The sequence below is a fragment of the Electrophorus electricus genome, chromosome 4 (genome assembly GCF_041902795.1).
Source record: "Electrophorus electricus isolate QZ-2024a chromosome 4, ASM4190279v1, whole genome shotgun sequence".
NCBI classification, from domain to species: Eukaryota; Metazoa; Chordata; class Actinopteri; order Gymnotiformes; family Gymnotidae; genus Electrophorus; species Electrophorus electricus.
Window position 1 is genome coordinate 2,502,501 of NC_137500.1, and position 12,159 is coordinate 2,514,659.

A 12,159-nucleotide genomic window follows, 5' to 3' on the forward strand; every position below is an offset into this window, starting at 1 on the left:
AATGAGAGGAGAACACTTCAGTACACATGTGGGAGTTTCACGCCTCAGCACACTGCTCTCTACTCAGTGTCTGTGTGACAGGAGACTGGGAGTCCTTGGTGGCCTCACAGGTCACTGTGTTCTTCAGCCACTCCTCCTTCTGGAGGGTCAGGGTGCTGCTCCAGCTGTAGAGGCCGTCCTTCTGCAGAAGCCCAGAGCTCTGGCTCACCCCCGAGCTCCAGCTGCTACCAGCCACCTTCCAGCTCAGCTTCCAGTCTGAGGGGAAGCCCTTGTTGGCCAGACACACGAGTGTGACCTTCTCCTGCTGCAGCTGTACACTGGAGGGGGGCAGGACCGTGAGGGTGGGCGGGGCGTCACCTAGGAGACACAACACAGTCTACAGCTCAGACAGGCAGGAACCGTTAGCAGGAAAATCAGTTGTGTTTCACTTCCTCTTTTTGTGGAACTGAAATCAGAAATGTTTTAGATCAACAATATAATTTTCCATGGGCATTAAAACCCTGGCAGTATATTTAATTCATGAACCATTTAAATCAATATAATTTATAATCATACATAAATTAAAATGGAAGTATATTTAACAGACAGTGATTGTTCAGTATGCTAGTATTACGGTTAAAGTGCTTTGCATCGAGAACCACCAGTCAGAGACAAACACTTATACTAATATAAATTAACCCAGTAGGCAGGAATAAAGGTTTGCTGGCGGATTTAGCTGAAACGTTTATTCTTTTACTAAAAACGATAAAAATATGGGTCGATTTATACTAAAGGCTCGCAATAACACTGCAACGGTTAGGATAGATGCGCTAATAAAATGACCTTTAATGCGCTAGAATAAAGATACCCTTATTAAAAACAATACCTACATAAAATTGTGATTTACTGGGAATAAAAAGTGAAGTTCTTCTTACGTCCAGTGTCCTCCACACTAACTTCGTTTAAGGTCCGTACATAAACCTGCTCTAAACACACTGCCGTCTCCTCTCTTTACAGCGCCGTAGTTTAGCTTCAGAATTAGTGAACGATACAACCCCAAAGACGCTTGTTTTTTTTGTTTTTTTTGTCTTTTTTTTGTAATGAAAGAAGTTATTAAAGATACTACATACATACAATATATAATTAGAAAAAAGATATAAAAATAAAAACAGAAGCTAATTTGAATACGGAGAAAACGTTATTTACATCCAAATGAGAGTTTTGAGTTGCGAAGTGTGCGTGTAAAGTGAATTCGATGATCCCTTTAAACTATTTCAGACTTATATCGTTATTGTCTATGCGTTAGATATATGTAGACTCTGTAGAATCATATCAATTGATTACAAAAATGTGTTTTAGGAGATATTTTTCATATTTTTGTATACTACAAACACAACATTTAATGCAACATCCAAGTCAAGATAATTTATCTAAAGACATACAAGGTTTTGATCCTTCAGTATGCGAGTATTGTGGTAAACGTGAACTGCACCGATACGTTCCAGTCAGGCACCGATATTTCTGCCTTTTAAAATATACCCAGCATGCAGATGAAGGCTTGTGGAGAGATATTTCTGAAACATGTATGTTTTTACTACTGAACGACACTTAAGAAACTCTCCATCGGTATAAATTAAAAGGTCTATAAGGACATAGCAGCGGTTATGATATAGGAAGATACTTAACGTCACAATTAGTCTATAAAAGAGTACGAGTAGTTTACAAAACCACCGTGCATACAACGCTACATAATGTGTGATTAATAGTGAAGAAAAGTTAAAGTTTACTTACGTCCAACTGATAGTTTTGTTCCGCCACCCAAAGTCCACCACAGAGCTACAATCTCCTTTACTGTCCGTCCAAAAACCTCCTGATCTAAACACGCCGCTCTCTCCGCTATTTACCGCGTAATATGTAGCTTCGACATTAGCGCTTTAGAAAACTCATAAAGGACTTTCCCAAAATATTTTTAGATTTTTAAAATAATAAAATAAAACACACACATACATTTTATTATTAGATCAACTACGTCGAAATAGCTGTTGCTCCGTAAATCACAATAAATGCAATCGCAAAGTTTTTAAGTCTGCATTATCATCAAACATATCGATTATGATTTCAGAAAATAGCAACTTTTGTAAAAGCAGTGAAAGTTACTTACGTCCAATTGAGAGTTTTGTGCCGCCACCAAAAGTCAACCACAGTGATACAAACTCGTTCACTGGTCGTACAAAAACCTCCTGCTTTAAAGAAGCTGCTCTCTCTGCGCTTTAGAAAGCCTTTTTCAAAAGAGTAATAACGGATAGAATAAATACATTTCAAAATATGCAGGAAAATATCTAGGCATTAAAACATAAATTAATTTTTTTCCCCCGTTTGTTCGTTTTTCGATATGTTAAAATTTGTCTTAATCGGTATTATCAAAACATATATGTAATTAAGATGTTTAAAAACAATTATGTAAAATAATTTTTTAATAATTTTGTTTTGGACGTGTCAATATAATTTTACAAAGTCAATTATCAATGCTGACAAACGTAAGAGGACTAATTAAAGAGTTCTAGCTGAACAGTCCTGTTAAATTTACTGTGGATTTTCCTGCTAAATAACCAAATAATGATCCAATAAAATGCTAATTTAGTGCCTTGTTTTTGTTTGGCAGCATCTTCACTCCAAATAAATATGAAACCAGACAAAGAATCAACAAAAACAACATTCATAGAGAGTGACACTGTAAACAAACAAACATTAAGATGCACTAAACAATGTGAGGCTGCCCTCCAGTGGTTCTTGATAAAACACTACAATGATCTGAGAGTCATTGTATTAGGATCTTTATAAGTAAAAGTGTCATAAATTGAAAATATTAATTTTTTGTTCAAATATAAGTAAATGTAAGTATAATTAAGAAGCTTTAAATTGAATTTAAGAAAATATGCAAAAACAGAGACAATGCCCTGAGACTTCAGTGGGTCAAACATATTATCCAAGTACACATGCTGATCCAGGATCAGTTTATCTGGTTGCAAAGACAGTCCAGTAACCCCACAGAAAACGAGTGAAGTCCCTGGGAAACACGAGTGTTTTTACTGTCACGAAAGAGGACACTTGATAGCTGCATGTCCAGCTTTGATGTGGCCAGTGTGTTTTTATTTATTGTTTGATTGTTCTCATTTAATTCATCATTTAATCATTTCTGTCACTGCCCCTATCTAGACTGGCTCGTAACATCTGTTTCAGCAACATGGAACTCAATGTGTGTCAGAACCCTGGACAGCTCCCAGAACAGAGCTAATGAAACCCAGGTGAAGCTCATCAGAGAGACACTCTTGAACTCACCCAATCCACCGATCTCCAATCAGCCCAGAGCCAGATGAAGAGCCAGCTGTGCTGAGGGAAGAACTGCTGTTGTCTCACACATTGCTCATCATCTTCTCAGAGGCAGAGAGCCAGTGATCCCCAAAAGTCGAGAGAACTGAATGAACATGCAGATTTACAAAACACATCAGATTCTTACCCACACCTGCCAAAGAATTTTGGAGTCACTGTAAGAATCCAACCGCAGTTTATTACAAAATGAACGCAACATGAATGATAAGCCAGACAGTGCAAGGAGAGAAGCTTACCTTTGTTTTAATTACATGATCAGCAGGCTGTTGTAATAAGGTATTTATTGTTTATTTCTGTTGGTTTCTGTTGTGCAATGTGACCTGTGCTATTTCTGTTCAATACATTGTAGGACAAACAGGAAACACAGAAGATATATCAGGAAAATTCTTTATACTAGAAGAGTTGAATATTTAAGTGGTCCTCATACTGTTTCAGCCTAACTTGTGCTTTCTCTGCATGATTATTGTTTCATGTTTCTCATCTTGCTCTTGTTTGTTCACCCTATTTTATTTTCTTCATCATGTCTGTCATTTCTTGCCGATCTGCCCGTCTCCATGTTTCATCCCTGGAATGTTCTATCTGCCTTCCAAAAAGGCCATACAGTTCACTGACCTGCTGCCAGGGTAATGAGTACAGTTAAGAATCAGTTACAGGAGTTTTACAATAAGCTGGTTGAGGCACATATCAATCATCCTTATGCTACTGACATCAGTAGAGCGGCTGTAGTGGTAAAATCATTATAACTATTAGAGAGAGTGCACAGACTGATACTCTGAAGTACTGTAGTGCATCTGGAAAATCTGGCTCTTGTCTGCTTTAAAGCAGAGTGTCACCAAATCAGACCTGTGTTCTCTATGTAAAGTAAATAAAGATTTACATCATTGTGTTATATATTCAGTATATTCTCAGTTTGGGCTACGATTAGTAATCTAGAGACACTTGCTGAAGTTATGGAGATATGTGGGTTTGGACCAACCCAGCCCTGATATGGTATAGGTAAAAGAAACCATGGAAAAATAAACCAGTCAGACCAGATAGAAACTTCTGTTTTAAGCACAATAATTTTGTTCTCATCAAAATTTCCTACTAAACATGAAATGGCTTAATATGTAAACCTGTATTCCTGCTTGGTTTATTATAGAACAAAAGCATGAAAGGCTTTATTGCCAGCGTGCACTATATAAAGGTTTGTGTGACTCAGCAGTTACTGCCAGTAGAGGTCACTTTTGAAATCTGATCATTTAATCCGACTAAGCAAAGAGAGTTGCTTAATTGGGGGATGATCTCCCACATCCATATCATGAACGATCTCGGAGGTCTGAGTTGGTATATCAGAAAACAAACCATGATATCGGGTTAAAGACTTAACATCAGAACACTCTTTTGGCTCTAGATTTGATAAATAACCATCCAATTCCTGTAGTATAGTGGAGTTGGGCAAACGCGCAGCCATCACTGGTGCAGAAGGAACTAACCCATTATCCTCATCCTTTATAGGTACCAACATAGCAACAGCAGAAGGAACAACATTAGGTTTTGAACGTGACAGTAGAATATACCGTTTTAATTTACTGATGTGGCAAGCATGAGTTTTATGTTTTCGGTCCAGAGTTTGTATCACATAATCCGTCTCACTGATTTTATCCATGATAACATATGGTGCTGAAAATCTTGTTTAGAATGACATGAGGCAACAAAACCAACACCTCATCACCTGGCTAAAACGAACAGACTGTAGCAATTTTATCGTATCTCCTCTTCATTTTTGATTGCACTGCAGCTAACTCCTTTTAAGAAGTTAACAAGCGGATTCTAACGATTCTTTAAAATGACTCACATAATTTATCAATCCTAAATTTGGCTCATCGCTTCGTAGCCATCAATCCTTCAAAAGTTTCAGAGGTTCTCTAACCATATGTCCAAACACTAATTGAGCAGGACTGAAACTAAGAGACCCATGAACTAAGAGACCCTCTCTCTCTCTCTCTCTCTCTCTCTCTCTCTCTCTCTCTCTCACTATATATATATATATACATAGTGTTTCTTCAGGGTGGGCTTTACAACAAAGCAACAAACAAAAAATCTACTAAAGTGAATTCAATCACTAACCTCCCTAAAACAAAAGAAAATAAAATACAAATCACTCTTACCTCAACTCCTTAATCACAAAAACAGAAATACAACAACAAAGCAAAAAGAACACAGCGTCCATCCCTACAACTCCAAACAATAAGAAAAGAACAACACTTAATGTTTCTGACAATCAAATATCTGTATATGACTGTATATGACAGATAGAAGGTTAATTATCCCTTTAACCAATCAGGTCATCCGTTGTTTTGACTGTGTTATTTCTACAGCTCACTGGTTATTAGTGCGCCCTCATGCGGGTAACCTGAAAAACAAATTTTAACACCACAGCAAGAGGAAACAACTCAGAAAATCACAAGGACGTAACAAGGAGTTACAGAAAAAAAGATATTAGCCTTGGAAGTTTTTGAATAATTCAGCATAAGATTGTGAGGTCATCCACATGTTAAACCCTAAAGGTCTGACCATGTGGTGTGGAGGTGGGGGTCAAACACAACCTGTGTTAGTTCATGTCTTTGTTGAGATAAGATAAGAAAAGACTTTATTATCATTGTACTTGTACAACAAAACTTAGCTCACAGAGGGACCAGCAGCAATAACATTAATAAATAATATAAGAGATATAGAATGGAAATAGAAATATTAGCAGTGCTACATATGTATACATCAGACTTAGATAGTGCAAACAATGAAGTGTAAACAGGAAGTGTGAACCGTGAAGCGAGTGTAGGAATATGAACTGTGTTGTTACGGGGCATAAACATGTTCTCTTTACTAAGAATGAGGCCTTTTGTTTTTCTTATTTAGTTCATTTAATCAAGGTAATGATACACTCACCACCACAAGAGGAATGAATGTTAGGTGGTGTTGGTGTAGCTGCAGGGAGAGTGAGCCACCAACCTGGAAAGCAGGGGGCGACATAGTCCACCTCAGCTGGCCTAGAGAGAGAGAGAGAGAGAGAGAGAGAGAGAGAGAGAGAGAGAGAGAGAGAGAGAGAGAGAGAGAGAGAGAGCAGTGGGGTGTAACTCAGATTTGCATTACCATGGCTGGGTGATTCTCTTTCTCCCAGAATAGAGCCACACTTTCACCAGATGTTCTGATCTGTTCAGATAAGCTCACTCAGGCACAAGAAACTGCCTGGTAACATTAATAAAGATCTTAATTTCTTATAAAAGAGCAGACAATGTCCAAAATGAAGCTTTATTTCAGTGGAAGTAACAGAAATGCCAGGACACAGAACAGAATACAGACAGAGCTGCTGCATTCTGCTCTCCTGCTGCACCTCTCAGACATCCACAGTCCAGCTTACCACTCACTGAGTTTAGTGCCTCATCCACGAGTCACCCATAGTGATACATTCTAATGAAGCTGTCATTCAAAAACCTCTTTGACTTTATAGCAACTACATACACACACACACAACCCTAAGCTTCATATTTCAGAAATGGATCATTTTTAAATCTTTAATTACTTTTCACATCTTTACCCAAACTATTTACATTTTATGGCATTTAGCTGACACTTTTATTCAAAGCAACTTACAGTTATGACAGAACACAATTTGAGGGTTAAGGGTCTTGCTCCGGTGCCCAACAGTGGGGACTTGAACTAGTGACCTTTTGACGAGTAGTCAAGTACCTTAACCACTGAGCTACCATACATAATACCGCACAAGCACCATGACACTGTCCTAATATTTAATGAATATTAATAATCTAGTTTAGTTTGTATTGTCATGACAGCTAAGAGAGGAGGAATTTGGTATAATTTTTTATACAGTTGCTTAAGCTTCATTTTGAAAACAGGGCTCATTTTGTCAGATCACTACACACATTTCACATAGCAACATAAAAGTAGCAGAACACCTCAGTTCATTTGCAAAATAATTTATACAATAACATGACAATTTGATGATGTTGTGTAATCTGTCTAACGTGAGTGTGTGGACTGTGATCATGGTGTGTAGTCTGTCTAATGTGAGTGTGTGGACTGTGATGATGGTGTGTAGTCTGTCTAAAGTGAGTGTCTAGACTGTGTTGCTGTAAGGACCCAGGTTGCCATGGTAATGGACTCCATTCTGTGTGATTGTAGCCACATTGTGACGTTACCACCATGCTGGCCCTGGACATTCAAAATAGCTCTGTGGCCAGTGATGTTTTTCACTCTTCTTACATTTGTCAGGTTAAGTCCAGACTACATTGTGTTGACCTGATAGAAACGGACTTGTAAAAAGGTTGCGTGCAGCAAACAATACTGAGGTGAACACATCACATGAATACATTACATACTTCCATATATTTATACTGCAGGTCTTTTACTTAAAGACAGATAAACTAGTAGAAGTGACATCGTGTTAGATTTCTGTGTCTAATGTAGACAAGTGTGTTTAGTAGAAGTGGTTTGTGTATGTGTAGTGATTTGGTTAAAGTCTGAGGCTGAGACGTTTGCTTATAGTTCTGCGTTGCTTTCTGAGTGTCAGGTTTCACTAACTGTAAGTTATTGTTAATCATAGTGTGTAAAGAAACATAAAAAACTAATACAGAGATGCCACAGAGAGTATTTGGTAGACATATATTAATACAGAGAAGCCACAGAGAGTATTGGGTAGACGTGTATTAATACAGGGAGGTAACTTTGCATGTACAGAACCTGCAGTGCTCTGGGAGTGTTTATAGTCCTGTGAGTTTAACACTTCATGACTGAGAGCTGCCTGCCCCAGCAACTTCACCCACAGCAACCATGACTTTGATCCCCATCTTCATCTGCACACTGGCCCTCTGGACTCAAGGTAAAAGATCATTTTATGCTTTGCTTTTGAGGTGAATAACCTAAAAAAACAGATGTCTTGTTTAATAAAATATTCTAAACCTTCTATTAACAGATATAAGCAACATAAGAAATGGAAAATAAAATATGATTTAAATTGGATTTACTTTGTTTTGTTTTGTTGTTTCCCCAGAATCCATGTGTCAGGTGACTGTGACTCAGACTCCTGCAGTGAAATCTGCTCTTCCAGGAGACACAGTCACCATCAGCTGTAGGACCAACCCTGCAGTGTATTATCACAGCAGCTATGGACATTATCTAAACTGGTACCTGCAGAAACCTGGAGAAGCTCCTAAACTCCTGATCTACGGGGCTACTAGCTTACAGTCAGGAACTCCAGCTCGTTTCAGTGGTAGTGGATCTGGATCTGACTTCACTCTGACCATCAGAGGAGTCCAGACTGAAGATGCAGGAGATTATTACTGTCAGAGTTACCATTATATCAGTAGTGTACACCTGTTCACACAGTGTTAGAGAGTCGTACAAAAACCTCCCTCAGTCAGACTGCACAGAGACTGCACTGCTGCAGCTGGGACCTACTGCAGGTGTGGAGGGGGAGGATGTGATACAGCACAATGACACACTCTGTGGAGGAGAGATGCCCCATCACACTCACTCACTACTGAACAACACACATCTAAAGAAAATAATTCTTCTAGGAACCACAACACACTCACTAAAGTCAACAAAAAAATCTATAATGAATCACAAAGACACAATACAGACAACACTGTTGCACTTCTGTTGGAGGAGAGTTTTGGAGATCTATATGTCCTTCTACTCTTGCTGTCTATGTGTTAGAAATGGAAGGTGTGAACATTAGTATGATCCATCAAGAAGAAACCCACCATTAAACACAATGCTAATGTTGCTGTTGACACTGACAGTGATAACAGCTCAGACTGAGCTGCATCACCAGAAACCTGGAGAAGCTCCTAAACTTCTCCTGTATCTCTTTTCTTTGATCAGATGATCTCTCTGTTTCTGCTGGAGCAGGTGAAGACAAAACACTGCAGTTATAACAATAATAACAACACATGGAATTTATCTAGTGCTTATCAAGACCCCACAAAGGCACATTTACACACACCCAGTGCATGGAGCATCAGAAACCAGTCACAACACTGCAGTACTGAGACCTTTGGTCTCTTGGGACAGTTGTTCTTATAATAGAGCAGGTAGTTATTAGTGGAGAGAAATCTCTACTAGTAGAATGACTGCTAAATCAGTGTCAGTAATCTTCAGGAGATTCTGTCCTATTTAGAGGTGATGTAAGCACACACTAAAGCACTAATCACCATGTCTGTGCCTTCATCTGATTATTCTCAGCCACTGTGAAACACTTCTACCAACACATACTTTTCATGTCCATTCTAAATCTTTATTAAAAGTAAAAGTGAAAAATTTAAGCTCTTTAGGGTAAAGTTAAATAACCTCACTATACTTGCTTAAATAAACTTACTACACAACAAGATGAAATAATGCCACCAACTGAAACAATGACTTTTTACTAAACTGTCTGAAAACTTAAAATTAAATTTACCTTTCAGTAAAATTCTCACACACACAAACATGCAATGCTCTCTAGCACACACACACACACACACATACACACACACACACACACACACACACACACACACACACACACACACACACACACACACACACAGAGTCGGGGTGGATATCAGGTGAGTGGGGTGTATGTATGTTAAACCTGTACAGGTAGGGAAGATTTCTTTTTCATGAAACATTTGTAAATATTTAGTCTTTTTTGGATAGAACAACTTTCTGCCTTCATAAGTGACCCATGACAGTACTGTATTGAAACAGCCCATCTTGTGCTACAAAGTGATATAAAGCATGATGGGATTATTTTCTGGCAGAAATAAACTAAAAATTATAATGTGATATACTGAAAGGCCCAAAGATGGTTTGTCCCCTGATGTTCCAAAAATACACTGACTTACTCATGTTACAGTTTCTACTGAATGAAACGTGGAAATATCTTATTTTTTGGTTCCATAATATCTGGCTTCCTGCTTCCTTCTTTATTATGAGTAATGAAACGGCAACTTTATCAAAGTTTAATCCTGTACCTCATCACACATTAGCATTTCTGCTGTATAGAAATGTAGGACTTTATTGTTATGAGTAATGTTGTGGGAAATGTTTTAAATAAGAGACTATCAAATTTATTCAAAATTGTTTATTTCATTTTGACCAATAAACAGAGGAACATTTGAGTAATAAACACAGACTATCTAAAAGGCAGCACATTAATGAATGAGAGGAGAACATGTCAGTATACAATTAGTCTATAAAAGAGTACGGGTGGTTTACAGAACCACCGGGCATATTGACATGCTCAGATAACGTGGATTAATTGTGAAGAAAACCTAAAGTCTACTCACGTCCAACTGATAGTTTTGTTCCGCCGCTGAAAGTCCACCACAGAGCTACAATCTCATTTCCTGTCCATACAAAAACCTCCTGATCTAAACACGCCGCTCTCGCCACTATTTACCATGTAATATGCAGCTTCGACATTAATGCTTTAGAAAACTCATAAGACTTACCCAAACGCTTTTCAGATTTTTAAAGTAATTAAACAAAATACAAACATACATTATATTATTAGATAAATTACCCCGTAATAGCTGTTGCACCGTAAACCACAAGAAATGCTACCGCAACATGTTTTAAGTCTCCATCATTATCAAACATCAAACATATCGATTATTATTTCAGAAAATACCAACATTTGGATAAGCAGTGAAAGTTACTTACGTCCAACTGAGAGTTTTGTGCCGCCACCAAAAGTCCTCCACAGTGATACAAACTCGCTCAGTGGTTGTACAAAAACCTCCTGCTGCTCATTTTGTTTTCGTTAGGTTATGTAGTTCCACTTTGGTCAGTCAGTTTCTTTATTTTTGTTTGCTGATTTACCATTTTCAGTGTCGACCCACCTGAAGTCTGTCTGGTGTTATTTGTGCCTATTGTATTACACTCTTATATCATGTATCAATATACAACAGTCACTGATTCATCTCTGATTTGCTCCATTTAGTTTACTCACATATCCATCATTCACATTCAGTTGCATTTGCCATTTAAGTCCAGCTAATCATTTACTCATTTCTGTCACAGACCCTACCTGGACTGGGTCATAACAGAAATTAAGATCTTGTCCATTTTTTCTTTGTGTGCTTTGTCTGGCATTTTTTCACTTTGTCCGAGGGGTGTGAGTTTATTGTTGGCTGTTGTGTTAGGATGGATGCTTTCACAATAGTGGAATTCTCACTCTGCACTAATTTGGAGGTGTTTGATAGGTGTTGTAACACTTCACACTACAGAGGATTTCTTTGATGTGGCGATACCTCGAGGTGGAGGTGAAGGCTGTTTTTTAGGAAGTCTCGGTAGTGGAGGGTATCCTGCCATAAAGAAATGAGGTCCCTGGGTTCCAGCTCAACCAATGACATCTCCACCTTCAGCAGAGGCTAGTGGTGGGGATGAACCACAGTCAGAGTTGGGCGTAGAATCAGAGGAGTCTCCATCCAAACTGGAAGACCTTCACTTACTGATATGGCTGCGTGAGTTAGAGCTGCAAATGAAGAGGCAGGAGTTTAACACAGTTGTTGCAGTCTTTGCTTCTCTGCCTGTGCCTCTGCCTATTGTTGAACAAAAACATAAAAGTCTTTATCGCCAGCGTTTGAGTGACGCCATTGTTCGATGACGTCACAAGCGCTGCGCTCTACATAAAGGCTCGTATCACTCAGCAGTTACCGCCAATAGAGGCCACTTTTGAAATCTGATCATTTAATCCGACTAAATTCACTTCTAACAGCGGATAGGAATTTATTTCATGTCCTA

The 12,159-nt window shown here is 38.4% G+C and overlaps 3 gene segments (V, D, J or C); 2 read left to right on the forward strand and 1 right to left on the reverse strand.

Moving 5' to 3' along the window:
• The window catches only part of LOC113568144 (Ig kappa chain V-III region MOPC 63-like), a 230,176-nt gene that overhangs the window by 33,644 nt on the left and 184,373 nt on the right, over window positions 1–12,159 (reverse strand).
• Window positions 1–12,159, forward strand: part of LOC113568143 (Ig kappa chain V region Mem5-like) — a 125,925-nt gene that overhangs the window by 11,959 nt on the left and 101,807 nt on the right.
• LOC113568146 (Ig kappa chain V region Mem5-like) overlaps window positions 1–12,159 on the forward strand; it is a 256,254-nt gene that overhangs the window by 5,152 nt on the left and 238,943 nt on the right.